The 27,804-nt window shown below is 37.0% G+C and overlaps 1 protein-coding gene and 1 long non-coding RNA gene across 3 annotated transcripts in view; both read right to left on the bottom strand.

Annotated features, from left to right (window-relative positions):
- The window catches only part of LSAM (limbic system associated membrane protein), a 656,583-nt gene that overhangs the window by 490,123 nt on the left and 138,656 nt on the right, over nt 1-27,804 (bottom strand). The window lies entirely within an intron of this gene.
- LOC139362057 (uncharacterized) overlaps nt 1-27,804 on the bottom strand; it is a 116,492-nt gene that overhangs the window by 24,072 nt on the left and 64,616 nt on the right. The window contains exon 2 of the long non-coding RNA XR_011620345.1: nt 1-27,804. This exon is cut by the window's left edge and continues 24,072 nt beyond it. This is a non-coding gene — a long non-coding RNA (uncharacterized lncRNA).

Raw genomic sequence — 27,804 nt, 5'->3', positions numbered from 1 at the left:
GTTATGTGACTGAAACGAATACCACCGTATTATTTGTTTATTTTTCATACTTTTTTTTCTTATATATTTTTCTAATGCCTAAACTACGGGTCCACATGAAATAAACATCCTCAAACCATGTGCTATAATTTCAGTAAATCATTTAAAACACACATATTGAACATCTACAAGGTGTTGAACTAAGATTTTTCTTATCCCTCTGCCTACTTAAAACTATGGTTTATGTGAGGTTAAAATAATGAAACAGTGAGACAGAAGATATTTGTCACTGGATTTGGTAAATAAGGTGTTTTATTTCCTTGGCTTTTTATTTTCTTCTCTCTTTTTGTGTTAAACCACTTTCCAATCAAGGGCAATCTAGGCAAAAGGATTTTGCCTAAATGCAGTAAAAATAATCTGAAGGGAAGATATAATTTATAGGCATACTGTAGTCTTCCCCCCCTACACAACATTAACAAATTAAATGGGCAAAATTCATTTAATTCATCAGGTACTGGTGTAGTTATACATAAAAGAATATTTTTATAATTCGGAGGAATAACATTGAGTAAAAATAGTCAAAACTGTTGCCTAGAGAAACTTTTATTTTTGTGCAGCTTAAAACTTTTGTCATCTGCCTTATAAACATGGACACAAAGGATTTTTAAAAAATAAAATAAATAGGCTTGCTCTGTCACTAAGGCTGTAGTACAGTGGCACCATCATAGCTCACTGCAACCTTGAATTCCCACACACAAGTGATTCTCCTGCCTCAGCCTCCTGTGTAGCGGGGACTACAGGTATGCACCATCATGCCTGGCTAATTAAAAAAAAAAACAAAAAAACCTGAAAGAGGCAGGTCTCACTATGTTGTCCAGGCTGGTCTGGCACTCCTGGGCTCAAGCAATCCTCCCTCCTCAGCCTCCCAAAGCACTGGGATTATAGGCTTGAGCCACCACACCCTGTCCCCCGCCTCTGTCCAAATTGTTGTTTTTCCTATTCTTCTCTTTAAAATAATGTCTAAAAAGATTATGTTTAAGCCACCTTGGTCATTTTTACAGGAAAATTCCAATGTTTATGAGTGTGTGTGTGGGCATTGGGGAGAGTCTATAATTTAAAAGAAATGTTATTTACCTAATTAATTGTTAAGCCTGACAACAATAGAAAAAAATCACCTAGAATTTCATTGCATTTTCCATTTTTTGTTAACCTCATTCTTTAGGTTTCATAGACTGCTGCAGAAAAATTGTGAAGACCAAATAATAGTCTTCCCAGACTTTTGCAGACGGGATTGTGTGTAGAAATTCAAAATCTGCTTCTCAAGAAGACTAAATCATCACTAGCAATAATGAGGTTGTCTACATTCCCCTTCTCTCCTCTCCTATATCTCCATCTCTAATTCCTACTTCCATTCTCCCAATTTGAGACTTATTCATCAATTAATTTTATTTCCATAAAGGACAAACTGGTAGAAGATGTAGTAAGCGATAGAATCATTCCAGAAGTAACTGAATAAAACCAAATCAAGGGAAGATAGAATGGGTGAAGTTATGTAAATTTTTAATTTAATTATGTAAATTATGCAAACTTTTTGAACTATGTATAATCACATACATGAAGACAGAGAAGACAACCCTGACAAACACGTTTCAAGAGTGACTAGACTTACACCAGGCTATGTTTTAACATTAGCACTAACTGATTTGATGGATTCAACAGGCTTTTTCTTGTTGGATGTTTCTTTATATTTTAATTGGTCTATACTTTAATACATTAAAAAAAAACTTGTGAAAAGGTGCAAGGAGTGAATGATCTTTAAGTAGTAAATGTCTGGATTGGAAAGAAAACAAATGAACCCACCTGCTTCATTATGTTATAGTTGAGTGTGCCTCTGAAACCCTCAAAAACCACATTGGAATTGAAAAAGATCAATCTTCTGCACAAATAGTCAATATTCAGAACGTATAGATTGCTTTAAGAATCAGTGTAAGCTGAAAATAAATATAGTTCAAAAATTTAGAAATTTCATAAATAGCAAACATACAAAGTATTATTAAGAAAACATCATATGTTCTACTTATATGTGGGAGTTAAACTATGAGCACACAAAGGCATAAAAATGATACAACGGACTTTGGGGACTTGCGGGGAAGGGTGGGAGGGAGGCGAGGGATAAAATACTACAAGTAGGGTGCAGCATATACAGCCTGGGTGATGGGTGCACCAAAATCTCACGCATCACCAATAAAGTACTTACATAACCAAATACCTCCTGTACCCCAATAACCTATGGAAAAATAAAAAAGAAAAAGAAAAAAGAGAACAGGGTCCTTGCAGCAGATATTTAAGCTAAAAGATTGAAGTCTGCAAATAAAACCCATAAAAAACAGTGTTAGCCCAACCACATGGGGCTGGCCCAGTAGGACAATTCTTACTGAGAGCATCCTAGACAACCTGCTGAGAAAGGCAGACAGGCAGAATGACCATTACTGAATGGCCTGATTGACAAGGGTTCCTAAGGAGGGGCTTTGGAATGAACAGTATTGCAGTGCACTCACGTTTCTCAGGTTTGTTGACAGTCATGATTATGGCAGATCCTGTCTGATTATAAGTGAGTACACATGGAGCAGAAGACAGAGCTCTAGATGAATCAAGAACAGAGGCAATAGTGGCAGTAGGACACTCAGTCCATGCATCAATGGACACCTAAGGGATCATCAAACACCATAAAATAAAACATGGCCCCTGGTAAGAGATGTCAAATAATAGTAGCTCTGTAAAAATAAATTAATTATAAGGCTCCAGTAGGGAGTTTCATGTGGTCAGCATGGGCTGATATTACCTAATTATTATCAGCTAAACTTCTTGATTCAGATAATTAACTGAAATTTCCAAGTATGTAGTACCACTCCAGGCACAAGAATTTCCAGGGCTGTTTGGTCCTAATATTTGTTCAACATTCTTTGAATATAAGAATTCATTTGCTCTTCTTGTTTTTATACATCTGTTTAAAGAGTGTAACCATAATCTGCCTACCTATTTAAATAATGCATTTCAGAGCTGTTTAACAGTTACCTGGTATAAAGGTTGTGGCTGTCCCTGGACAAATATACCGATTATTTAGAGAATCATGAGAGACTCAGCCTGTTCTTATTTTCATCATATAAAAGAAGAAAAATATGTTTGCTGCTTAATAAAATAAGTTGTCCTATCTTTTAGACACTTGCATGACATTAGTACTGTAATGTACAAGTTGTCACTGCAATGTCTAATAATTACTGTAACACTATTTAACATTATCTGTACAAGATATTGTGCTGATGAAACTGCACATTTAGGAGAGAAACTGAAAGCAATAATCCTGTAATAAAAGTGAAGTGTATTACAGATGGAAAGCACCATTACTACAGGTAAAATCCTTTGAGAGTGCTCTTATTTATAATTTAGTCCCAGCAGGACAGCCCTTCTGTGTGCTGATTATCAGAGCAATTCTAGCTTTGGGGAGGAAAAAAGTCACAAACACACCCAGAGGCTGCAATAAGCTTTTCCTTTCGTGTGATTTCAGAGCTATTGTCACTTTGTGGAACTCTAAACATTATTCCATTCAGTAATTCGGCTCCTAGATTATATATTGTCTAGGTTTCCTCTTCCTGCTATTTGCTACTAAGAACATTTAAATGAAACTATCAGCTGATTTTTTTACTGCTTGTTCTCCACCTGAAGTTATTATCCTCAATTCATAATATCATACTCATCTGCAAAACAACCAAACAGGAACATAAATTCAGTTGGGAGAAATAAACAAGAGAAATGGAAAGCAGAATAAGCCAGGAGAAGCAGGGTCTCTGATGGGCACACTTATGACTGTTTTCAACTTTAAATTGCAGAGTTAGCTTTGAGGTAACTGAAAGTTACTTCCATTGTGACATAACTGTGGCTTTAGATAATGACAGGAACCCCTTTTCTATCATGAAAATATCTAGCAAAGTTAGCTCTTTTGATAATAATGTTATCCACGCTTAATGTGAATAAAGTTAAAACTCAACACCTAACACCAAACCTAGCACATTGCTGTTGCTCAGTAGATTTTTGTTGAATAGATATTTGATAAAGACAATTTTATTAAATAGATTATAATGGATATCTGTCAAATTAAGCATTTTGTTGATACTTTTATATTTACTCATCTGTCTCAAAGAAGATGGATAGCTACGTTATCCTAAAGTCACCTGCTCCAGGGGCAGCCAAGGAAACTCCTACTCTGCTAGTGCCCTGGGAGAATGTGGCTTCATTCTACAAAACTGTCAGCAAGTTTTTGTACCTAGTTTTTGCTTTTTCTGTAGGAGAATTTTCATTAAGATTCTTTTTGCTACTACTTGACATTTAAATAAAATTTGGACACGAGTCACAGGAATGCATTCACCAAATTTTCAATCCTATATTTGGTTAATTTTATGTGTCCTTGGGAAAGAGAGGGACAGAGGGAACCCTGAGAGACCGAGAGAGTCTTCTGCCTTGCCCCAAAACAATACCTATCATTTCTTAATAAAGTACCAGTCACAAGGAGTTTCTCTTTAGAGGAGAAAGTAGAATCACACAAGAGCACTGCCTAAAGCAAAATGGCCTCCTTCTCACTGAAAGGCCTCATTTCCAGCTAGGCTTTCCAAAATGACGGCATACCCTGGCTACTAGCTTTCTTGGCCGTCCAGAAAGTATACTTCTCTCCTTGTATAAACATCACATCTTCAATATAACTCTAGTCTTTGACTTAAGACGGGTGTCGAAGGGCAGGGAGCCCATTCTATCTGTCTCATGTGAAAGATTCGCTATCCTGATTTTTGCTTGTGCTAGTCTCAAATATTGAAAAGTAGTATAAATTTTTCATATTTTGAAAAAGAATTATGTGCTTGCCTAAAGAAACAATATTCTTGGCTATTACATTTTATTGCTTGTAATTATTGTAGACATAAAATTATGTTCAATAATACTATTATATGTAGATTGCTGACTGCTGAGTATAGATTATCTGTATTGAATTTTGAAAATCTGTTTTTATATACAACATAAAAATTTCACTGAAAATGATAAGCATTTTCCCAAAATTCCAAAAGTTAATGATTATTGAACTCTGCTATAAATAATTTTCATATATCATATGATAGGTTAGCTGTACTTGCCCATGTTGTCAATGTCAACTGTTCTAGTAAACGTTAATAATACATTGAAAACATTTACCATTACTTAAGTTCAATCCTAGTTAAGAAACAATCATTAAGAAATCCGAGTTGGGTCAAATACTATGTCTATAATACAGGCATTTACATGGGATTATTCATACATAAAAAATTAAATACCGGTGGCTTTAATTATTGATGATGCTTGTAAACTTTTCATTTTGGAATAACGTAAGAGAAAACAGAATCTGACCAGAAACATGTACATCATGAAGACCAAAAAATAGAAAGTACAGTAGTATTAAATCAATACATAACAACTTGTTAATCTTCACATATTTCACCTAAATCACATTAGTTCCCACCATGATAACTGAGTGAGGAAAGCATGGCAGATATTTTCACTACAGAGATGAAGACACGGAGGTTCTGAGCAATGAAGCATCTCAGGATCACATGACCCCTGAGCAGACCTGAAGAGACCTAGACTCAACTTCCTGAGCCCTAGTCCTCTGCTTTCTTTCTTGTACTAAACTGAGAAGGGACATTTTCAAGGACTTGGCGACTAAGATTTTCAATTGATATGCACCACACTGCTCTCCTTCCCCAAAGTAGCTTGGCTGTGGGTCAGGATTCAATCAACTGAAAAGAGACCCAGTATTGGCATCTATTTCTATGGTGCTGGCCAGGGAGTTTTTAAAATGCTGTGCTATTCGATGATACTCAGGGCCTGGGGCTTCTAAGCAAACTTTCATAGACTTGGAAATAAACATCTTCGGAGAATGTGATTTACTTATAGGAGAGGGCAAATTACAGCATTTGCTAGGTGACTGGCTAATATCCAGTGGCTTCTCTTTCTTTCCAACAGTCGTGGTTCACTCTATTATGATTCTCAGTTTGTTCTTCTCTAGCCAGTGAAAGTGACCATTCAGCACAAATTGAAGCAGTGGATTGCGAATAACATGCTGCCTCTTACGGAAAGCCCAGAATAGTGTGATAGTTTTTTCTGACATAACACCCATCTCATGAGTAAAAGAAATGATTCTATCCTCAATAAACTGGAAGACATTGAACACACAAATGAAAAAGAAGGAGAAAGAAAGAAAAGGGAAGGAAAGAGAAAGAATGGGAAGAGACAGGAAGGGAAGACTGAAAGGAAAGTAGATGCAAATGATAGAATAAATGTGAACGAAAAACCAGCAGGTGCAAACTTGGAAACAATACAGGCATGAGAGCTAAGGGATTCCTGAAACAAAGGAAGACATGAAGTACAGAAAATTAGAACTGAAGATATTTGTGAAGGAGAATGTTGAGGGTGTTTGAAGAGGGGAAAAGAAGGACATTAAAGATGTATGGATGCCGGGGAATAGAGGCAGGGGAGGATAAGTTATATCTCCTTTGAAACTTTTGCCTTCTTTTTTGCAAGTTTCACCTGGGCTGACATCTTGCTGTTTTCAAAGAGAAGTGGTTATTAGAAAAATTGGTGAGACAATCCTTAATATACCCTCCTTTGCATTCATGACAATTACTCATTTTATAATGAGAAAGAATGACAGCTATCATAACTGATGAATGCAAACTGAGGAGCCATATTTCATCTCTACAACTGCCAGATTCAGATGTGGTAGTTAGAAGGTGCATTAAACCACCAACTGTAAAAATAAACATGATGACACCACCTTACAGAACTTAGTTGTGGGAACTAAGCATGACTATGAAAGCATGCTGTAATATAGAAGATAATAAAATGCTATTACTACTATTACTTTTAGCATGAATGCAAATCTAAGAGCCCATCTCTTCATGTTAAATAGATACTCTTAAATCAAAAGCCATTAGTTATCTTTTGAGAGGAATATGATTTCATTTAGAGTGTGACAGCATTCTGAAGCATATTGCCCTCCTCCCCACATTTAAGTTGAAATTTTCTGTGGCTGTTGGGTATTTCCCCACGTTGTCTATGACATATTTTAGTACTAAACCAACGAACATTAGTTACACTTACATCTTGAGAGGTACCAATCTGAAATAAAAACATCCATCTTCACATTAACAGCTTTTTAATTAACCTTCTGACACTCTCAATAAGAAGGTTCACTGTTGTTGTGGAAGGGGATGCTATCTAAGTGATTACACATGTACTGCTGCTTTGTTTATTTTCTATAAGAAAATCAAGATGCTCTTTAAAAACATCTTCACCTGTTACTAAAAGCGAGGGTAATTTTGATAAACTTCCATGCTCAGAAAACAGACTGTGCTCATGCTGGGCAGGACTTAATTGAAATAGTGACAGTTTGGTTTGATGTTACAAGGACAGAGGGAAAAATGCAGAGGAAAGGGGATAGGAATGAGTGCCAGAGTCAGTTGCCTTGGATTTCCCTCAACCCCAGTTTTGTAAGAGCAAGAATACCACGTAGATATCCAAACTATATCTTGGGGAGGCAGTCCCCTGGAAACAGCCTATAGTTTTAGGATTTGAGAAAAATAATCTGTCCTTTTAACTAGTGGCAGATAAATTCTTCATTAAAAGTGATTTAACTGACATCAGTCTGTCATTGTAACATTCTTTTTTCCTTAATATGTTCTTTTCTTTGAAGCATCTCCTTGTGAAACACGCAGTTGTGATATACCTTTCTTAAATGGCTTCGGTGTAGCAGTAATAGGGAACACATCTTCCATGTCCTTTAGTCTCTATACAAGGATGCCTCCAGTCTCTCAATCCCACATTTTCTGACATGTAGATTTTAACTATAAGCAGACAACACCAGAGCAACCACAGCAAAAAATGCTCTGGAATGTAACTAAGCTGAGGATGTTGTGATACATCTTTTTGCCAAATAGAAGGTTTCCCATTAACTTAGGAATCCCAATGATATTTCCCCCATCCCCCAAAAACAATGAGTTGACATTGAGACCTAAACGGAAGCTGATGTCTTTCTGCTAGGCAAGACAAACCGGAGGCAAATTCATGGAAATGCTGTGCTCCTTGTCAGTGTCCTTTTCAGGGCCTTGCTCTCTCCCCTGTCTGTCTCCCAGCAAGCTGCTTCTTACTCTCATCCTGCTCTTGCCCACCCATGACCCTATCAAGATTCTGTAACAAGCTGCCCTTCCTTGGCAGCTGGTCACCTTCTGGAAGCATCTCTCTATTCTCCCACCTATGACAGGAGGGTAGTACTAGCAGCTGTAACAGTAAGTAAGGTAAAATATTTCCAGTTCTTCTTACTCTTCCTCCCTCCCCAAAGTCTCAATCTCAGAAAAATGATTTAGAAAAGTAAAGAAAGAGAGAAAAAAGAAAAGTACCTAGAATTCCAGAAAAGAAAGAAGGTAAGAATCCAGAGGTAAAGTACCTATAATTGCAGAATTTCAAAGTACCTAGTTACGTGTTCATCAGTGCTAGTTGAAGAAATATAAAATATGATATAATTATGAAAATAAAATAAGCCATGACAAGCATATAGTTGTTGAGTGAGAAGACTGGGAGAGGGAAATAAGGAAAAGCCATCTCTTTTCCCTGACCGAAGTACACTTTAGCGTGAGATAGAGGAAAAAATTATTGAGTAAACGGCTTGACAGTTTACTTTTCAATCAAGTCCAAGTTTTGTGCTTAAAGTTACCTTAGGGCTTTTTCTTATCTAACCTCATCTGGCTAAGTTACCTTAGGACTAGCTTTGTATTATCTAAGAGTGACCAGAAAATTCCTGGTCAGGGGCATAAGAGAATAATCCCAGTGACTAAGTTTTAAAGAGATTCTAGGAATCAAAAATAAAGATGGCTTATAACAAACCCTATGAACCTTGTTTCTTGTAAGAGTCAGATAGAAGTTGTGACGGGATGTGCCTAGTAAAAATGGCACTTTCCTCCTCAGTCCTTCTTAGTTTTTGTTTTTCTTCTAATTAAGATAGTCTCACCAGCCTGGGAAACATGGCCAAACCCCATTTCTACTAAAAATGCAAAAATTAGCTGGGCATGGTGACATACATCTGTAATCCCAGCTACTTGGGAGGCTGAGGTAGAAGAATTGCTTCAATCCAGGAGGCAGAGGTTGCAGTGAGCCAAGGTTGCGCCACTGCACTCAAACCTGGGTGATAGAGTGAGACTTAGTCTCCTCCCCCACCAAAATAAATAAATAAATAAAATTTTTAAAAGTCTCAACTTAAGATATTCTTTGATACAAGTTTGTGATTGTTTTAATATATGGTCAGGAGGAGAAGAAGACTGGAATGTGTGTAAAAAACATTTTCATAGTTTATGACTTCCAAAATTGAAGATGGTAAAGGTGATTAGGAGGCTGATTTTAGAGCCCCTCCACCAAGAGATCTATTGCTTCGTGCCTGAAACTGCTTACCTATAGTCATGTTCCCTCTTGTAGGGCAATTTACTACCTCAGTATTTAAATTCAAAGTTCTATGCCCCAAAATAATGCTTTTAAAAATATATTAATCTCACACATCTATCGTTATGAAACCGGTATAGTTTTGTGATTCTTTTTTTAAAAATAATTTTTATCTAGGAGATAATGCATATATTCTTTAGTCTTCAAAAGGACCTCGGAAGGCAAGCAATTTGCTAGTAATGTTTTTGCATGATTCTGGTTTTACAATTAACAATTAAATTTTATCATCTCCAAGTCTACTATATCATAGAAGATGTGGACCATTTCTCAGAAATGCAACCTATCTTCTTTCTTCCCATCAGGTGAAATCTGTATGTTCCATCCTTAACTCCAAACCAAGGCATTTACACTTTTTGGTACTGATGGAAGGATAACCTCTGCATTTAATTCCCTGGTGATTGTCATCCTGCTGTATATAAGACAGTCTACCAGGAAATCACTTCCATCTAACGGGCTCTCAATCCAAAGAACCCAAAGGATGGTTTCCAAACTTCAGAATTCCACTAAAAGGACCAAATCCATCTGAAATTCAACTACGTGATTTCTAAAAATAATCAAGTCCACAAGTTCATCCACAATACCAAAGTATCTAGTTGTCTCTTCATCAATGCTATCTGAAGAAATATAAAATATGACACACTTATGAAAAGAAAATATGCCATGGCAAGTATATGTTCTAACGGCAAGTATATGTTCTAAGACGTCTTCCCATTGTGGTAAAGTATCTTTGCGTCATAAATGACTGAATGATCTCACTACTTTCAAAGACAAATAACAGAAACAACAAAGAAAGCAAAAGTCTAAATCTCAAAATCAAGACTGAAATCATTGAGCCCTAAGACTGGTTTGAAGCTTGAGTGGCAGGGCTGGCTCCACTCCAAATTGGCTGAGTGGTTTTGAACTCCCTTCAACTTCCTCATCCCCATTTGTACCAGGTGATTTTTTAAAATGTAAATCACCTCATATCACTGTTCTGCAACGGCCTCCCGTGGTCGCTCACGGAATAAAATCACAACTTCTGATTGACCTACGTCTCTACAGGAGGTGATCGAGACCAATCACAGGAATCCCATGTCCCACCAGACTCGGCCTCCCTTTTTCTCTTAGAGATACACGGGTGAGCCTGCCAATCCTCAGGCACGTATCCATGCCAGGTGACCTTCATAAATGTCATTTCTTTTCCCTGGAATGTTTTACCTCCAAACTTTTGCATGGCCTATTCTCTCTTCTTTAAGACTCCGCTCTAATGTACGTGCCCCTGAGAAATGTGTATTTTTTTTTTTAAAGGATAGTTTCTAAAACATCCCCCATCCCTTGTGCTTTCATTTTCATCCTAGAATTTATATAGAAACAAGTGATGGTATTTGCTGTCTTTTCTCATTAGAATGTAAAAGTCATGAAAATAGTGACTTTGCTTCCAGACTGTGGCATTCCCTAGTATCTAGAGTCAGGCCAGGTGCATAGCAAGTGCTCATTAAATGTCAATGGAAAATAAAAAGAAATGCCTTGGTTTTTTTGCCTCCCACTCCTCACCCCACTACACAAAACTATTAGTTGTAAAACTGTGAAAAGGGAAAAGGCCTGTGCATTTGTGTGTGTCTTAGGAATTGGTCATTTTAGAGGGATTCTGAAGTTTAGAAACCATCCTTTGGGTTCTTTGGATTGAGAGCCCATGAGATAGAAGTGATTTCCTGGTGGGCTGTCTTAAATATAGCATGATGACAGCCATCAGGAATTTGGGAGTTCTTTTAAAGAGAAAACAGGCTTCATCTCTAGAGCTTACAAAAAAGAGGACAAAGACTGTGGGGGAGCCAGTCTAGGTCTGGGACAAAACCTAGAGGACTTAACTGCAGAAAGCTTCCTGTGGTTCGCAGTAGTCCTGGACTAACTTTGAAATTCCAGGAGGAGAAGAGGGGCATTTGAGGCAATGTCCTTTCTATGTCCTAGGGAACAGGGAAGCTTTGCAATGCATATGGAATATACTCTGCAGCCCTGGCAGACATCCTGCCTTGGGAATGACTTTCTTACTTAAGCCAAAGACCTTGAAATGGAGACCTCATGTGTAAATATGTGCAAATGTTGAACTAAATTTATCCCATAAAATTTTTAGGAAACAACCTTGCCATGGATACAAGCTGTTGAATACATTATCTGCTGGGGTTAACAGGGTTTCCTTCAGCAGAAATAAATAAATTAAGAGGAAGCACTGAAGGGTTGACTACTCCAGATTTGTCTTTAATAACATTCCATTAAAAATGACGGAAAGGCACAGCTCTCACAGCAATTCAGGCTCAGAGTGATGCTGTTCTCTTTCAGGCTCATGTCCTCAGATGAGGCTTCTGTGGTTTTAATCACTTCTCTTCCTCTAACGCACCCTCCTCCCGCTTTTTTTTTCCCTTTCATTTTTTGGTCTGTCTTTCCATCTATCTGACTATGGCTCATTTACCTTGCTTAGCAGAGGGACTGGTATCACATTTTTCAATAAGAACTAGTGATTTTTAAACTATTTAGAGCAAAAGTTACATAAATTATCTGTACCATGCAAAAGCAGAGGTTTGTGATAAAAAATTACGTTGAGCATCTAGCTAGTTTTTATCCGTAGAAGAGACTACTATTAAATATTAATGCCACTGACTTTTTCTAGTTCTGCATTACCTACCTCCCATACCATGTGTACTATATCTCAAGTAAAAAAAAAAAAAAAGAAAAGAAAAAAAAAGGTAACTAGGGCCTAAAAGTCCTATGGAAAGGACACTGCCATAACCAGCTGTGACTCCCTCATCCCTTTCTATCTACAACCATCTAGAGATAAAATGGAATATTCCTCTCCAGTCTCTCATTGCTTGCCTTGTAGTAGCCACTGATGGATATAGCAATAACTGGATGAATTTGGTAGCACTTTCTTGGAAGGTTTATATGTAATTTTTTTAAAGTTAACTGTTTATGACTTGGTGGTGTGTGTGTGTATGTGTCTGTGTGTGTGTGGGTATACATATATGGAGGATAGTGCGTCACATGCAGAGAGAGTCATAAATGCATGTTCGCAGCTAACATGTTGGCGTAGGTTTGCATTATGGAGATTAGGTCAAAACTGCTTAGCACTCCTCTGTGATTTTCTCACCTATAGCTCTCACAACGTGACCCTGTAATATGAGAAGATGCACTTCCAAGCATGAAGACTTAATTTGCAATCCACACAAATCCCTCTGTCCAAGTGGGCTGAGGGCATAATAATCAGGCTCTCATACAGTAATGATGAGCTTGTGTGCATTCAGAAGAGCAGCTGCCTGTAAAAAGTTTATTCCTTTTTGTGTGTGTTAAATCTGGCTCTATCACTTACTACAGCTTGGTGGATTTGACATTTCCTAAGACAAAAAGGTAAAGAGTAAAATATTAGGAATTCTGAAAGCAAAATCCACTAGAAGAATAAAACTGAAAAAAAATAAATGTAGAAAATGAATGAAATGTTAGAATATTCTCTCCTTACCTGATGGAAAAAATAGAAACCAAAATAAATGGCCATTTATCTAACTTTACCATCCTCGTCACCAGCATATCCCAAAGTCCCACCTCCAGTTTGGTCATTTCATGCTCCAATCATTAACCTCACAGAGCAGATTTCTCTGCCTGCTCTTATAGAGCTGTTAGTTTGCCCTCAACAAGAAGTGTTAATGGGCAGCCTCCTTGGCTAAGAACACTGCATAAGCCTCAGACTTTATGCAAGTCCAAACCAGCTTGCTTAGACTCAGGAAGCACGATGTTTCCTCTCCATTTCTAATAAATTTGACCTTGAAAGAGGACAGAGAGTACTGCCTCTTTAGAAGAGAGGCAAAAAGATTTTTAAAAAGTAGATACTATGACCATATCATAGAAGGCAGGTATGTTTCTTTCCTTTGTTTTAGAGTGAAGGAGGTAGAGCCTATGATCCTGGTGTCTTCAGTGTTTTGTTTATATTAGATGGAAGGAATAGGGAAAAGAGTAAGAAAAAAATGCAAACTAAGGCACACGGAGGTGGCACTCGTGCTCTCTTTGGAGTGGATGTAAACTACCCTTGAGCACCATCCCTGTCTTTCTGCCCATTCACATCTGCTGCTGCTTCTGTTTTCCTCTCTGAATGGATTCTCAAAGACAAGACAGATGAAAGGAGGTATTGTTAATTGTGGGCAACACAGAACAGTTGTTAGAGAAATGGTAGAACTGCCATTTAGCCAGTGTCTGCTCCCCTATCATGACCATTACAAGCAATGGATTAAAATGTGTATTTATTGTTTCACATATGGTTACTTTTACATTGTTGATTCTTCACTGGGGACCCGTAGAGTGAAGGTCAGTGAAACTTCTAATCTTTTAACTTTAAAAAACTGATTAAAAACTTCATCCCATTTATGCTGTTCTCTCCCTCACAAAGTCAGAAGGTTTCCTGTGATGACGTCCCGAAAATACTGAGAGTTTCAATTTGCTAGCTTCCCCAAACATGCAGTATCTAAATTTTCTCCAAGCCACTTTGATCTCCTGAGTTTTCAGCACAGCACTATTCAGTTTCCTGGCACAGGCAGTGAGAATTTCTTTTGCTACCAAACCACCTGGTAGAATGTTTTTCATAAGGGGACCTCAAACAATAGCTGCACTCTTCCAAAACTGTCTTAGTATTTATTAAGTTATTTCAGTACCAAAAAGAGACAAACAGTATGCCAATTCATTTGAGAATAAATGAAGTTCAATTTTTTATAAATGTTTAAACCATTTCACGCATAGTAAAACCAGATCTGTGCTTTCCCAGTTTTAAATTCCATGATTTTATTAGGTTGGCTTGAAAGGATTTATTTTACAGTACAGTGCACACTTAGAGATGAAAACTGAATTCCTAGAACCATGAGTTTTGTTTATTTATCTGTTTTATAAAATTTCATGAGAGAAACAATCAGTAGCATCTACAGCAATCAGAGAAAGCCCACACAAAAGAAAACACACCAATTTATAAAAGAAAGGAGTAAATCAAGACTGGTATGTCCCTGAGATATAAATAAGCAGTTCTCAAAAACTGAAGGTAGGGGCTTTCATTGTCAAACATTTGAAAACAGCTACACATTTTATTTTATTTTTTAGATATTCACAATGTACCATAACGTAAGAAAGGCTCTGAAAAGCACTGTTTTCCTAAAATCTATTTAATTTGCTTAATTTGTTTGAACAGCAATTTCTACCTGTATTTAACTTAGAACAATTTTTTTTTTCAAGAAAACAGAATATCCACTAACATTTACAGCATGCCTTAGTTTGTCATAACAAACTTAGCAAAATGTATGATTAGGTCAATAGCCAAATGATGCTGCAAAGGCTGTTGAGGACCCACTGACTTTGCAATCAATTTCCCTTACCTTTCTACTCTGTTCCTTTTATATATGCCACTACCTAACTACAGGCCCAGAAAACTCTTCTATGTGACCTTTTGTAAAGTCAGAGTGCCTCGGTGGTAAGATCCTATAAGTGAAATACATCATTCAACAGTCACGTTGTGGCACATTTAAATGGAAATTTTAGTACACTGTCCCAGCACAAACCTGCTTATTAACTTTTTAATTATCTAATTGGCAATATTAAAAATTAACTCAATATGCTTATCGGTTTGCTACAAAGAAGAGACTCACTCACGCTATCTTAGGAAAAGAGGATTTATTGTAAAGACATGTATAGCCTGAAGCTAAACCTGGATTAAAAAGCTATCACAGTACAAAGCAGCTGTATGAACTAGTTGCTTGCCTCATCTCTTTTTCTCTTTGGATTTCTTCTGTTTTCTCTTTTCATTAGTTGCTGGCTTATCCTCTTATATTTCCTAGCATAAATACCAGAAATGGCTACTCTGATTGATTAGTAAATCATTAATTACCCTATTGTGTAGAGCTTTTGTATCAATCAATCTGATGAATTCTAAAATGGCACCTTTGAGTGGGTATACAACTCCCTCATTTAGTCAAAAAGATCTCTAATTCAAGTAGTCTATGGTGACTTTCAAAAAAAGGAATTGGAGTAGTAGCATTTTAGTTTACAGGAGACACTGTATGTGGTGGTTTCTTTCAATGTCATGTCCCTGCACACTGCCCCTTGTTACAACGACACAGGGAAAATATTAAATTTCACTCCATATGTTGTAACACATTCAAACATAAGTGGATATTAAAAATCAAAATCTGGAAATTGAACAATTCCCCCCCCCTCCTTTCCCCACTACATATGTAAAATCATCTAGACATAAAAGTACTTTTTGCCGGGCACGGTGGCTCACATCTGTACTCCCAGCACTTTGGGAGGCCGAGGCAGGCGGAGCATAGGGTCAGGAGTTTGAGACCAGCCTGATCAACATGGTAAAACCCCTCCTCTATTAAAAAATACAAAAATTAGCCCGGTGTGGTGGCGTGTGCCTGTAATCCCAGCTACTCAGGAGGCTGAGGCAGGAGAATCCCTTGAACCCAGGAGGCAGAGGTTGCAGTGAGCCAAGATCATGCCATTTCACTCCAGCCTGGGTGACACAGTGAGACTCTGTCTCACACACACACACACACACACAAATAATAAAAATAAACTTTCCTAGTTGATCTTTATGCCTCTAACTTCTCCTTGATATAATCAGCCCTATTGTCTGCTATTAATCAAATTAGTAATAGTTAAGACAAGCCAATGTTCTCTTAAAAAATCTCCTGTGTCTCTTCTTGCACACATGGTCCCATCCAAACTCTAAAATTGCACTGAAGATGTTTCATATCCTGACTCTGAACTATGTCTCTAAGTTTATGCACCCCTTACGTTCAAACAGAAACTGTTAATCTTTGCAATGGTTGCAAAGGACACCAGTCAAATTATCATTTTTATGTCTTTTCTCAAGTCATTATCTGTACTGGGCATGTTCCTCTTTGTCTCCTTACCCCAATCTAACCTACTTACTCCTCTGAATATATATGCTCCAAATTATAAATCTGTGCCTTTCTAATTAGAGTTCACATATATGGATAGGTGAATTGGAAACAAAATTGAAGAGAAGATAACAGGCAGCTTAGATTTTCTGGGGGGATAACTAGGTCTTTGAGGACTCTGCCATATGGTTTGGCCGTATGGACAGACTAGGTTGAATTTTACCAAAAGCACTGGCTTAGAAGTCATGAGATCTGGGCTGTAATCCCAGATATGCTACTAACAAACTATTTAACCTTGGGCAAGACACTTAACCTCTGTGGGTTTCAGTATCTTCATCTGCAAAATACATGCTTTGGTCTAGATGATACTTGGAATGTTTTCAATTTAGGATAGATGTTTTGTTCTAATTATTAGTTGGCTTCAACTGGTTTGCTACAGATAACATTAGATTGGGAAATGACCTGAGTTAGAATAGGGGGTAGGGATCGATCCAAACTTTCACTTCAGATCTATAAGCAAGCTTTGATGATTTCTTTCTTTCCTCCCTTACGGCCCAGGTGTTTCTGATGCCCCATTGTAACTTCCCACACTCATCATAGCTTTAGATAGACTCTAAGGTACTTGAAACATTAGCGGTGACCCCCATTTGTAAAATAGACACATCAATTTTCAGGCTACACTTTAGAAGTTGCATTAACCTAAAGTTTTTCTGGAAAAATAATCCTTAATTCACATACAGAAGTGCCCAGCAGAGCTCCTGGTTTTACAGAGAAATCTGCCAGGCAACAACTGTTTGGACTTTTGATCTTTATCTCTTTTCTTATTCTCTTCTTCATTACTGCAAATTTCCCAAGCTTTAAGATCACCACTTGCACACCAACATGGCACAAGTATACATATGTAACAAACCTGCACGTTATGCACATGTACCCTACAACTTAAAGTATAATAATAATAAATAAATTAAAAAAAAAAAGTTAAAAAAAAATAAAAATTAAAAAAAAAAAAAAAAGATCACCACTCAGCAATCATGAATGTAAAATGGTACCACTCACAAAAGATGTACAAGAAACAGTATTTTTTCTCCTGACTTGCAGAGCAGTGGGTTAATTTAAAATTTATCCTTGTTAATCTCCCCTACTTCTTTTATTTATTTCATTTTTGCAGTTTAGATGGAATGTACATTTTATAATTAAATACAAGTAGGAAATAATATCACACTGACAAGGCTCTTAATCTCCTCAAGATATTAACAGTCAGTGCATCAAGTCAACTCATCTTTAATCCTGGGTCTCATTATACAAAAGCAGCACGTAAGAATGAAAAGAAGATGATTCCAACCATAACTCCTCAAATGGTGATTACAGGACAAAAACTGTGTGGAAGTGATGTAAATAAATCATTAATATGGATAAAAGACATTGTATAAATGTGTGCTGCCTATCTCAGAGGGTTAGAAAAAAATCCTACTAGGAAACAGAAAATCAGGTTTCTAATCTGAACCCAGCCACTATTTAACTACAAAATCTTGAGCAAATGCACCCGGTGACTTTTTCAGAGTTGTCCTGAGAAATCAATAGGGCAAGAGGGACCATTTGAGTTTATAATTTGTAGCGGACTTTACACATGTACGATTTTGTTTATAGATCTTTTGTTCAACTCAGTGTACTTGATCTGGCCTCCTGACTGATGATCCACAGTATCAAAATGAACACTAAAAAATGACTTCACAAATGATTTTGTTTCCCAACTTCCTTTTCCATGGAAGAAAACTGAAGCTCGCAAGGTTAAATGATTTGCTCACATAGTTTCTTTGTTGTCCTTAAAGTGTTCATTCACAACACAGTGAACCTAAGGGCATGTAAGGGTAAAACTCAAAATAATATCAATGTGCAATAAACCAAAGGCTATCACATTAACCTTTTTTAGTCCATATCCTGTGGGAGGGTTACCTCTTGAAACCTTTTGTGTCAACCTTAACAAAAGGAAGCAGAAATGATTTCCTTCTCTATCTATTATCTTTCCACGTCATGAATGAATACCAGCCCAAAGATGTTCATTTTAACACCCTCACCCTCTCATATGTACCATCATTTTCTTCAGAATGCTCAGGTTTGGCTTTTTCCCCTGTGAGATTAGAACATCTCTTTTGGATGTCCACTGTTACTGGCTCTGCTACCGAGGTGATTTCTGTTTCATAGGTCTTAATACTCAGTACTAGATCCATATTGTATTCACACCAGGGAACTTTACCAAGGTATCTAATATCCATATATGGATATCCCTTCATTTTAAATTCTAATGGTGGGCATCAGTTGTCCTGAAGATTGCCCTGCAACCTGAAAACTTTGCAAATTATGAAGGGATATACAAAAGTAAAATAATAATGCTTTATTTTCTATTTTCATTAAATACTTTTTTTTTTTAAAAAAGGTGAGAAACAAAGTAAAGAGACAGGCAGAAATCCAAATTGTTCTTAACTTACAAGATGGGGGTTAAGAAATATTGTATATGGTTCATAGAACAAAAAAATGGAGGTTTGAATTTAGTCACAGGCATTTCATACAGAGGTGACTAGTAAAATAATTGAGAAGAGATTTATTATCACATTGAGTTAGGAAAATGAGGGCATAGTTTGAATAAGCAAAGTTGTTATCTATTATAACATTAAATCAATAGATATTATCTAAAGTTAATAAATACATAGGCACCAGCATAAGTATTATAGTGAGATACATGGAGTTATTCAGCATGATAATTAAACCAGAACTGAAACTGTCAAAAGTGGAAAGTAATATTCTGAGTAGGAGGTAAGGCAGGAATTGTTCTATACTTCGATGGTTTTAGTTATATGCATGTATTATTTTGAATTCACAAATAACCACTAAAAAATGTACTATTTTCTTTTTCAGATGACATTCAACATAATGATATGCTGTACATATATACTATATGTATATACTATATGTATGAGGACAGCTATGTGTCCTCAGTATATGTTAGTCATTTACTTCATTGGTTGTTTGATTCTCTAGCTGAAAGGATGAATAAATGAATAATTGAATACATGATAGAATGTATAGTAATGATGATGATCATCATCATTTTCAATCTGCACCTCTCACACACACACCGCTACTAACATCAGGGTGTAAGAAGCCAGACCCATAGTAGGTAGCTGGGGTACAACTACTTGACATTGAACACTGGCAACAATCGGTCCACACAGTGGATTATTCACATGAAGACTGTCAACTATTAATGGTTGAATTTCATAAAATAGGCTGGAAGGACAATGTTTGGAAAAACATATTTCTATGCAATTTGGGGTCTTGATTTTACTATAATTATTCCAGATGTTGACTGCTGAGTCTTACTACAGTTTACTAAAGTATTTGAATGTTCTAGGATTCAGAAATAAGGAGAACAATAAATAATCACCTCTTTCAGCAAAGTCATTTTATAAAAAATGAATAAAAGCATATGAAAATCAATCTGAAATAAAAAGAAATCCTTTAACAGACTCTTATAATAAAGAATAAAGATTTTTTGAGTTACCATAGCAGCAGTGATTTTTAAATACTATTCATACAGATTTCAGCATTATAGTAATCAGTGTTTCCTATTGTGCCTCAAAGTATTAAAAGTAACACACAATGTTACAAGCTTAGATCGCCATTTACATTTAAATATTGAGAAATGTTATGAATCTAAAATTAATTTATATGTTCTGTGGATAATATCTGATGTGGAATATTATAGAAGCAGCCATTTCACCATTAACTTCAAATAACCTCGGTAACCTGCACTTAACTTTCAAACCTACTGTGATTAGGCATGGGGAATAGTGAAGGAGGGTGACAGAGTGTGTAAAATTCAATTTGGCACCAACTGAACTTGCAGCATTTATACTGACTACAGGCCAGATCAGAGGAGTTGTAGCAACTGCATAGTTCTTCTTATAATCTTTTCCCAAACTTCAATTAAAACTCATTGTCAAGAGAGCAGGAAATGAAAAACTTATAGAACTGACTTTATCTTTTGGTATTAGGGGGTATAAGAATGCCCCTGTATGGAACACAAAAGATTGATGAAATACTAAAAGAAAGAAGATGATGAAATAGGACCTGAAAATCGTATCTTTATAGTTAAGAGAAAAAGAAAAAGTAGCCAGAATTGACATTGTGCATTTACCCTGCTCTAGGGGGAATCGTACATCTGGCCAAGGCTAAAGGAATTTTTAAATTCTGAATAAAAGTAAGGATGAGGGGAGCCTCTTTTTGCTGATTTCCATTTTCCATCTGGAAGAACTTCACCAGTACAGCAATACCTTGGCCTTATGACTCTCCAAGATTGAATTATTTTAAAATCAGGTGACATTCATGGATCCACATTTCCTGATTGGCTGGAACTAATCTATTTAAAATTTGCAAGCTATAGGAATTTATTTTTTCTTCATTTTGAACAGCATAAAGCTATAATTCCAGGTAAGTGGACACATTCTATAGATTTAAACTTTCTGTTATGTGGTCAGTCCCAAGGTCTAGTCACCAGGAACAGAGGGAATTAGAGGGAGATAGAAGGCACAGAAAGTGTTAGCATGTCCTTCTAGTCACAGTTCTATAGCTCCATTCTTTAGTTGGCATTATTGCTAATACTGAAATCACCATCTCATATCAGATGAGACAGAGGAGGTACTTGTCTTCTGTGTCTGGTGTCTTAATTGAATTAGAATTTAGAAGGGTAACAAAAAGGTATTATGTATTGACCCTCCAAGTACCAAAAAGGAAGCTTCTATGACTATTTTGTTATGTAAATAGATGCATAAATGAGATACCATGTGAAAAAACATAATAAACTCCCAGAGTTCCGACTTCAGATTAAGAAGGGGACTAGAGTATTATTTGTGCCTTTAGAATAGTACATTAGAAAATTTATGTACTTGTTTGTCAAATTCGGATGAGACATTAAAATCTAGGTTATAATAAAACACTCATTCCCGCTAAGTTTAGAAGTCTATGTCTGTGTGTGCTGGAAGTGCTGAAACACTGTGAGTATGAATATGGTCACCATAACCAAATCATATATGGAAAAATCAAATCAATTGCTAGAGCCTGAAATGAACAGCTATTGTCGTAACTCTCTACTCACTTAGCTAATTCCCTCCTAGTCTTTGAAACTTTGAGCATAAAGAAGACTTTCTTCTTATATTGAACAGGACAAAGCTGCTACATTTTCTGGATTATTTAAACCCTAAAGGCTTTATTTTACTGTAAAAATATTCTGCAAACAACCCCCACTGGAAGGGATTTGGTTAAGAGCAGCCCAGAACTATACTGTTTAACTACAGCAATATTTGCTTTGTTCAAGCAAGGGAGTGCCCACAGAGTTCTTCAGGTGTCAGGCTTATACAGAACAATGATTTATCTTTAAGAAACCCATAAAGGTCTACTGAGGTTCTACTCCTATGGGTAATACATTATACCCAGAATTGTGGGAAATTCAAAGTTGAAGACATAACCCTTATGCCATGGAGGACCTTGGAATTTACCACCATGAAAGAACATGGACAAATAGTCCAAATTTGTTATTACATAAACAAGAAGGCAGTCCTGTGGAACTTAAATGACAAGCCCCAGATCATAGTTTTAGAGGCTGATCTAAATAAAAAACATGTTCTGAATGCCCTCATAGGATTCTTTTCCTCGTATCTGTTGCCTATCTTTGAAGAAGTAAAAAGTATAGCAAGAAACATATCAGGGTTCTGAGCATCAGGGACGGTGCTTCTTAATTTTCTATAGAGTCTACAAACAAAATGTTGTGACTGGGTTTCCTGTGGATCCTAGTGAAGGGACTGAATCCTGTATTTAAATTGAAAACAGGTGAAAGAGAGATTGTCTATATAGATAGAAGACGTAGAGGTGAAGAAAACTAAGAAAATAAATCCATGGGAATTATTAATAATCTTCAAAAGGGGTCACTGAAATCTTGGAGAGACCATTGAACTTTTCCAGGATTGGATATTATTGGGGTGGTCAAATAAATTCACCCCAGATAACGAAGGACAGTGAGATCCCTAGCTGACATCAGATGTATGACAAACATTGTCTTCTAAAGAAAATACTGTATGATTCTTTAAAAACATAAACTTTCTTTGATACATGAAACATTTATGTTATTCCTTCGGAAATAAAGTCACTTTTTTTCTTGTACAGGTGATAATATATGATATGATATTTTCTATTGACATACTGTACCTAAAATTTAAATGCCAAGTTTGGGGTTGAATATATACCATCCTATATTTCAATCCACTTACCTTATTTTTGTCAGTCTTATCCTGGAAAAGTCTTTCTGGATAGACTGAGAAAAACAAAACAAAACATGGGGTGATTTTAAGACATTAAAAAATTGAAAGAAGTCAACTAACTTCTCTGTACCTTGGTTTATTTGTATGTAATAAAAATAAAATAGGTGAAAATTATTTTTTAGGAAATATTCATCCTTTGTACTTATAGGATGAGTGAAAACACAGTAGTTTAGTTTTGCTCATGTTTTCTAATTTTGTCTTCATTATATTTCTTCATTGATATCCTATTGACCAACACCCTTTCTCCTCTTCCAGAATCCACTAATTCTGTAGTCATACCAGCTTTCCTGCTTCTTGGCTCTATCTCCTTTATCTTCCTTATGCATGGCATCTCTGGCAGCCAAATAATCTTCCAAAAGGCATGCTTCTTCAACAATTCCTCAATGTATGTTCTGTTTCTCTTTATCATTCATCTAGGTGTCTATCTATAAATCCATCTAGCTATCCATTGTGCTTTGTGGCAGTCACAGACACCTAAAATATAATACAACAATTGACTTACTATCTCTTGGAAGCTAAAGAAACCTTCTGTCTAATTCTTCTCTTCTGGTTCCAACAGAAATCACTGCAGAGCCATGGACAGAAGGGAGAGACCCTCCTTCTGTTTCCCTCTCTAGTTTTCTGCCCAAAATCATGCCCAGTTTTAGCAAGTAAATCATGGACTTAAAACAAGCAGGTTTATATTTGCTGGCTCCAACATGTCTGAATGCATTTGAGAGATGTGTGTGTTCAGAAGGGAAAAAAAACACTGGATGTTAGAAGGCTTTTCTCTGATTTCTGGAGTTTGCTGGAGAAGGGGAGGAGGAGGAGAAAGCGCAGAGATACCAAGGATCTTGGACAATATTGTTAAGTAGAAAATATATTTCTGTGGTCTCTTATCAATCTATAAAGATGTAGCCATTAATCTGTGGCATAGGGAGAAAAATAGTTCCATAAAATTGTTTCCTTATCTATCAAAGTATGTTATATATGTTTTGAGAACTAATGTCACGGCACAGTTTCACTTTATTTTCTATTCTTTTTCATGTTGGAGATGGAAATAATTTTCAAGTTGGGCTTAATTAAGCACTTACAATTTTTGAATTCACATGAGCCTGTCTAGAGATACTGGTTTATTTCCCAGTATATTTAGAGTTTCTCCTTCTGTGCCAGATCCTTATAGCAAGCAGAAGGAACAGATACAATCTATCTTTTGTAGAGGTTTTCAAAATTGAGCAATGTATACCCTTACATATGGGTATTTGCCAACCACTTAAGGACTTATGAAGAAAGGGGTGTGGGGAGTGGGAAAGAGAATGGAACCAAAAATTTTTTAAAAAATATATTTTTTATCCAGCAGAAATGAGAGAGTAACACAGCCTTATGCAAATGTCTCAGAGCACAGAGTCTTTTTAAGTAATGGGCTGAAAGTTGTTTTTTGTCTCACCATTTAAGTATTCTGCCCTTTCAATGTCCCTAGACAATGACCACCCACAAGACCTTGAACTGGGGAAATGGGAGAAGTAGAAACAAAATGTCTGAATTCTTCGAGAACTGCTGTGGGTAGGAGAAGGATTACTATTGACATGCTGAAAGGTCACTGATATATAATCTGAGACAGGTAGAGCCTAAAGAAGACAGAGGCTCACATGCTGGAAATAGGATTGATGGAGAGCAAATTCTTAGCAAACATTATGAAAACACCATCAAAGGATTCTGCAGAACCACACAGGACCATGGTCACGCTTTCAATATCCACTGACTGAGACAGTACACAATGATAAAAAGTCACTATGCATTCAGAAATATTTTTAATTAATTTGAATTGTGCTGATTGTAAAACATACTTACATTGGGAATAATAGCAACACAAATATAAATTGGGCTTGCTCTTTATTCTACATACAGAAGCCTCTGGGTATATAGATGGTTTCAAGACTCTGAAATATTTCTCTGGCTCTCCAGGTTTCAGAATCACTGGACCATTAGACCACATCAGCACTGGACCCAGCTAAAGGGCAGAGATTCAGAGATCCCCAACTGTGACTAGTTGTGCAGGAAGCATGCAGAATGATGAGAAACCTACAGCTCAGAAAAGAAATAAATTGTCTATACGGAAGTCCAGTCTTGCTCTGGAAAGGCCCAGAAAGACAAGACCCTTAGCATATCTCAGGAAACTAAAAGCCTGTGGGGAAACCAACAGCTTGCTGCAACCACAGCCACAAGTCAGGTAAGCTTTGAGCCTGACAGCTCAGGAAAATGACCCACTTCTTGCCGACTCAGAAAAAAAGGTTTCACTTAGGCCTAGGGAAAGTGTCTCTAATAAGGCCATCTGTTAACCATGTCGCCTGAGTCCCTCTGAGCAATTCCTCATTCCCTCCCTTTCCACCTTCCACCTTGAAGCCAGACATTAAGGCAGCAGAGACTGAGTAAAATGAAGCTGTTGGGCTCAGTAAACATTACTGAGCTCCATGAGGGAGCACAGTCCCATTATTTAGGTTCCCATGTCCAAGGCACATTTTGATCACATTCATTTAGCAGAGAAGTAAAGGAAGAAAGCATGTTGGCTGTGCAGCAGCATTGTGCTGCATCCCCTTGCTCAGGCAAAGTCATCACAGAGAGCAAAAAATAAGAGCTTGACTACAGTTCCCAAAGGGTTTGAACCTGAGTACACAGAACATGAGAAACCACACAACCTCAGGAAGAAAGCATTGGGCAAGTGTTCACAGGCCTTATTGACAATGGGCCCACTCTCCTATTGACTTGATTTGTAACACATAAAGTCACTTAAACCTGGGGTCCGCAGCCCCATACTGGTCTGTGCCCTGTTAGGAACCCAGCTGCACAGCAGGAGGTAAGGAGCAGGCCTGAACTCCACCTCCTGTCAGATCAGCAGCAGCATTAGATCCTCATAGGAGCATGAACCCTATTGTAAACTGCGCATGTGAGGGATCTAGGTTGCATGCTCTTTATGAGAATCTAACTAATACCTGATGATCTGAGAATCTAACTAATACCTGATGATCTGGGGTTTCATCCCCAAACCATCTCCCCTACCCCAGTTTGTAGAAAAATTGTCTTCTATGAAACTAGCCCCTGGTGCCAAAAAGTTTGGTGTTGTGGGAAGTCAGGGACCCTGAACAGAGGGACCGGCTGAAGCCATGGCAGAAGAACATAAATTGCGAAGATTTCATGGACATTTATTAGTTCCCAAAATTAATACTTTTATAATTTCTTATGCCTGTCTTTACTGCAATCTCTGCACATAAATTGTAAAGATTTCATGGACACTTACCACTTCCCCAATCAATACCCTTGTGATTTCCTATGCCTGTCTTTACTTTAATCTCTTAATCCCATCATCTTCATAAGCTGAGGAGGATGTATGTCACCTCAGGACCCTGTGATGATTGTGTTAACTGCACAGATTGTTTGTAGAGCACGTGTTTTTGAACAATGTGAAATCTGGGCACCTTGAAAAAAGAACAGGATAACAGCAATCTTCAGGGGACAAGGGAGATAAGACTTTGGACTCTGACTGCTGGTGAGCCAGATGGAACAGAGCCATATTTCTCTTGTTTCAAAGGCAAATAGGAGAAAGATCGCTGAATTCTTTTTCTCAGCAAGGAACATCCCTAAGAAAGAGAATGCACCCTAAGGGTAGGTCTATAAATGGCCCCCTGGGGGCGGGCATCTTTTACAGTTGAAGCCAAAGGGATGAAATAAGCCCCGGTCTCCTGTAGCACTCCCAGGCTTATTAGGATGAGGAAATTCCTGCCAAATAAATTTTGGTCAGACAGGTTGTCTGCTTTCAAACCCTGTCTCCTGATAAGATGTTATCAATGACAATGCGTGCCCAAAACTTCATTAGCAATTTTAATATTGGCCCATCCTGTGGTCCTGTGATCTTGCCCTGCCTCCATTTGCTTCGTGATATTTTATTACCTTGTGAAGTATGTAATCTCTGTGACCGACACCCTATTCATGCACTCCCTCCCCTTTTAAAAATCGCTAATAAAAACTTCCTGGTTTTACGGCTCAGGGAGCATCACGGAACCCGCTGACATGTGATGTCTCCCCCGGACACCCAGCTTTAAAATTTCTCTCTCTTGTACTCTTTCTCTTTATTTCTCAAACCAGCCGAGATGCTTAGGGAAATAGAAAAGAACTCATGTTAAATATCAGGGGTGGGGTTTCCCTCGATAGTTTGGGGATGGCTGACTTAAACTTCTAGTAATGATCTATCAAGCGTCTTTATCTCATCACATAAGTTGGCACACAATATTCATGAAAGACCAATCCAACCTCTGAAAACAAAATGCTCATTTTGGGGAAATGACTTAACTTCCAGGTCATCTCTGTCCATCTTAACAAAAAATAAAAAATAAAAATAAATATAATAAGTATTATTTTTAATGCGTGGTGATTCAGTCTCAGAATATTATTGTACCTTAAAATGAAAAAAAAAGCTAACATATTGAGTACATTTTTCACATATTTCGGGAATTAAAATAACATCTTTAATATTTGGAAATGAAAGGGAAGAAAGAAAATTTGATATCACTTATAACCAGGATCATTTTAGTTTAAATATGTCAATGGAAATAAAAATCCAAAAATAGAAATATGAAATACAAAGCTACACCTGTATGTCTCACCTAAAGTATTTTTCCAAGGATGAAGAATAGATCATTAAATTACTTGTAGGCTACAGCTGAAAATACGACCCTCTGACAACCAAACTTATTGTTTATACATCTGATACTGAATTCAGGAGAAAGATTAATTCAACCCTCTGTACCTGACATCCAAAAAGCAAACAAACAAAAATAAATAAAATCAATAATGAAGACTTAGAACACTTATAATCAAGGAAGATGATAGAAGATTGTGGCAATAACATGTTTTAATGTTCTTTATCTGAAAAACAGGTAGACTGTTTGCTGATTTCCAAGACTATACGTCTTCCCCAAAACGGTTTCTTGAGAAAGCTGTCCACC

Source organism: Macaca nemestrina, chromosome 2 (assembly GCF_043159975.1).
Source record: "Macaca nemestrina isolate mMacNem1 chromosome 2, mMacNem.hap1, whole genome shotgun sequence".
NCBI lineage: Eukaryota > Metazoa > Chordata > Mammalia > Primates > Cercopithecidae > Macaca > Macaca nemestrina.
This window is presented reverse-complemented; position numbering and strand designations above follow the sequence as displayed.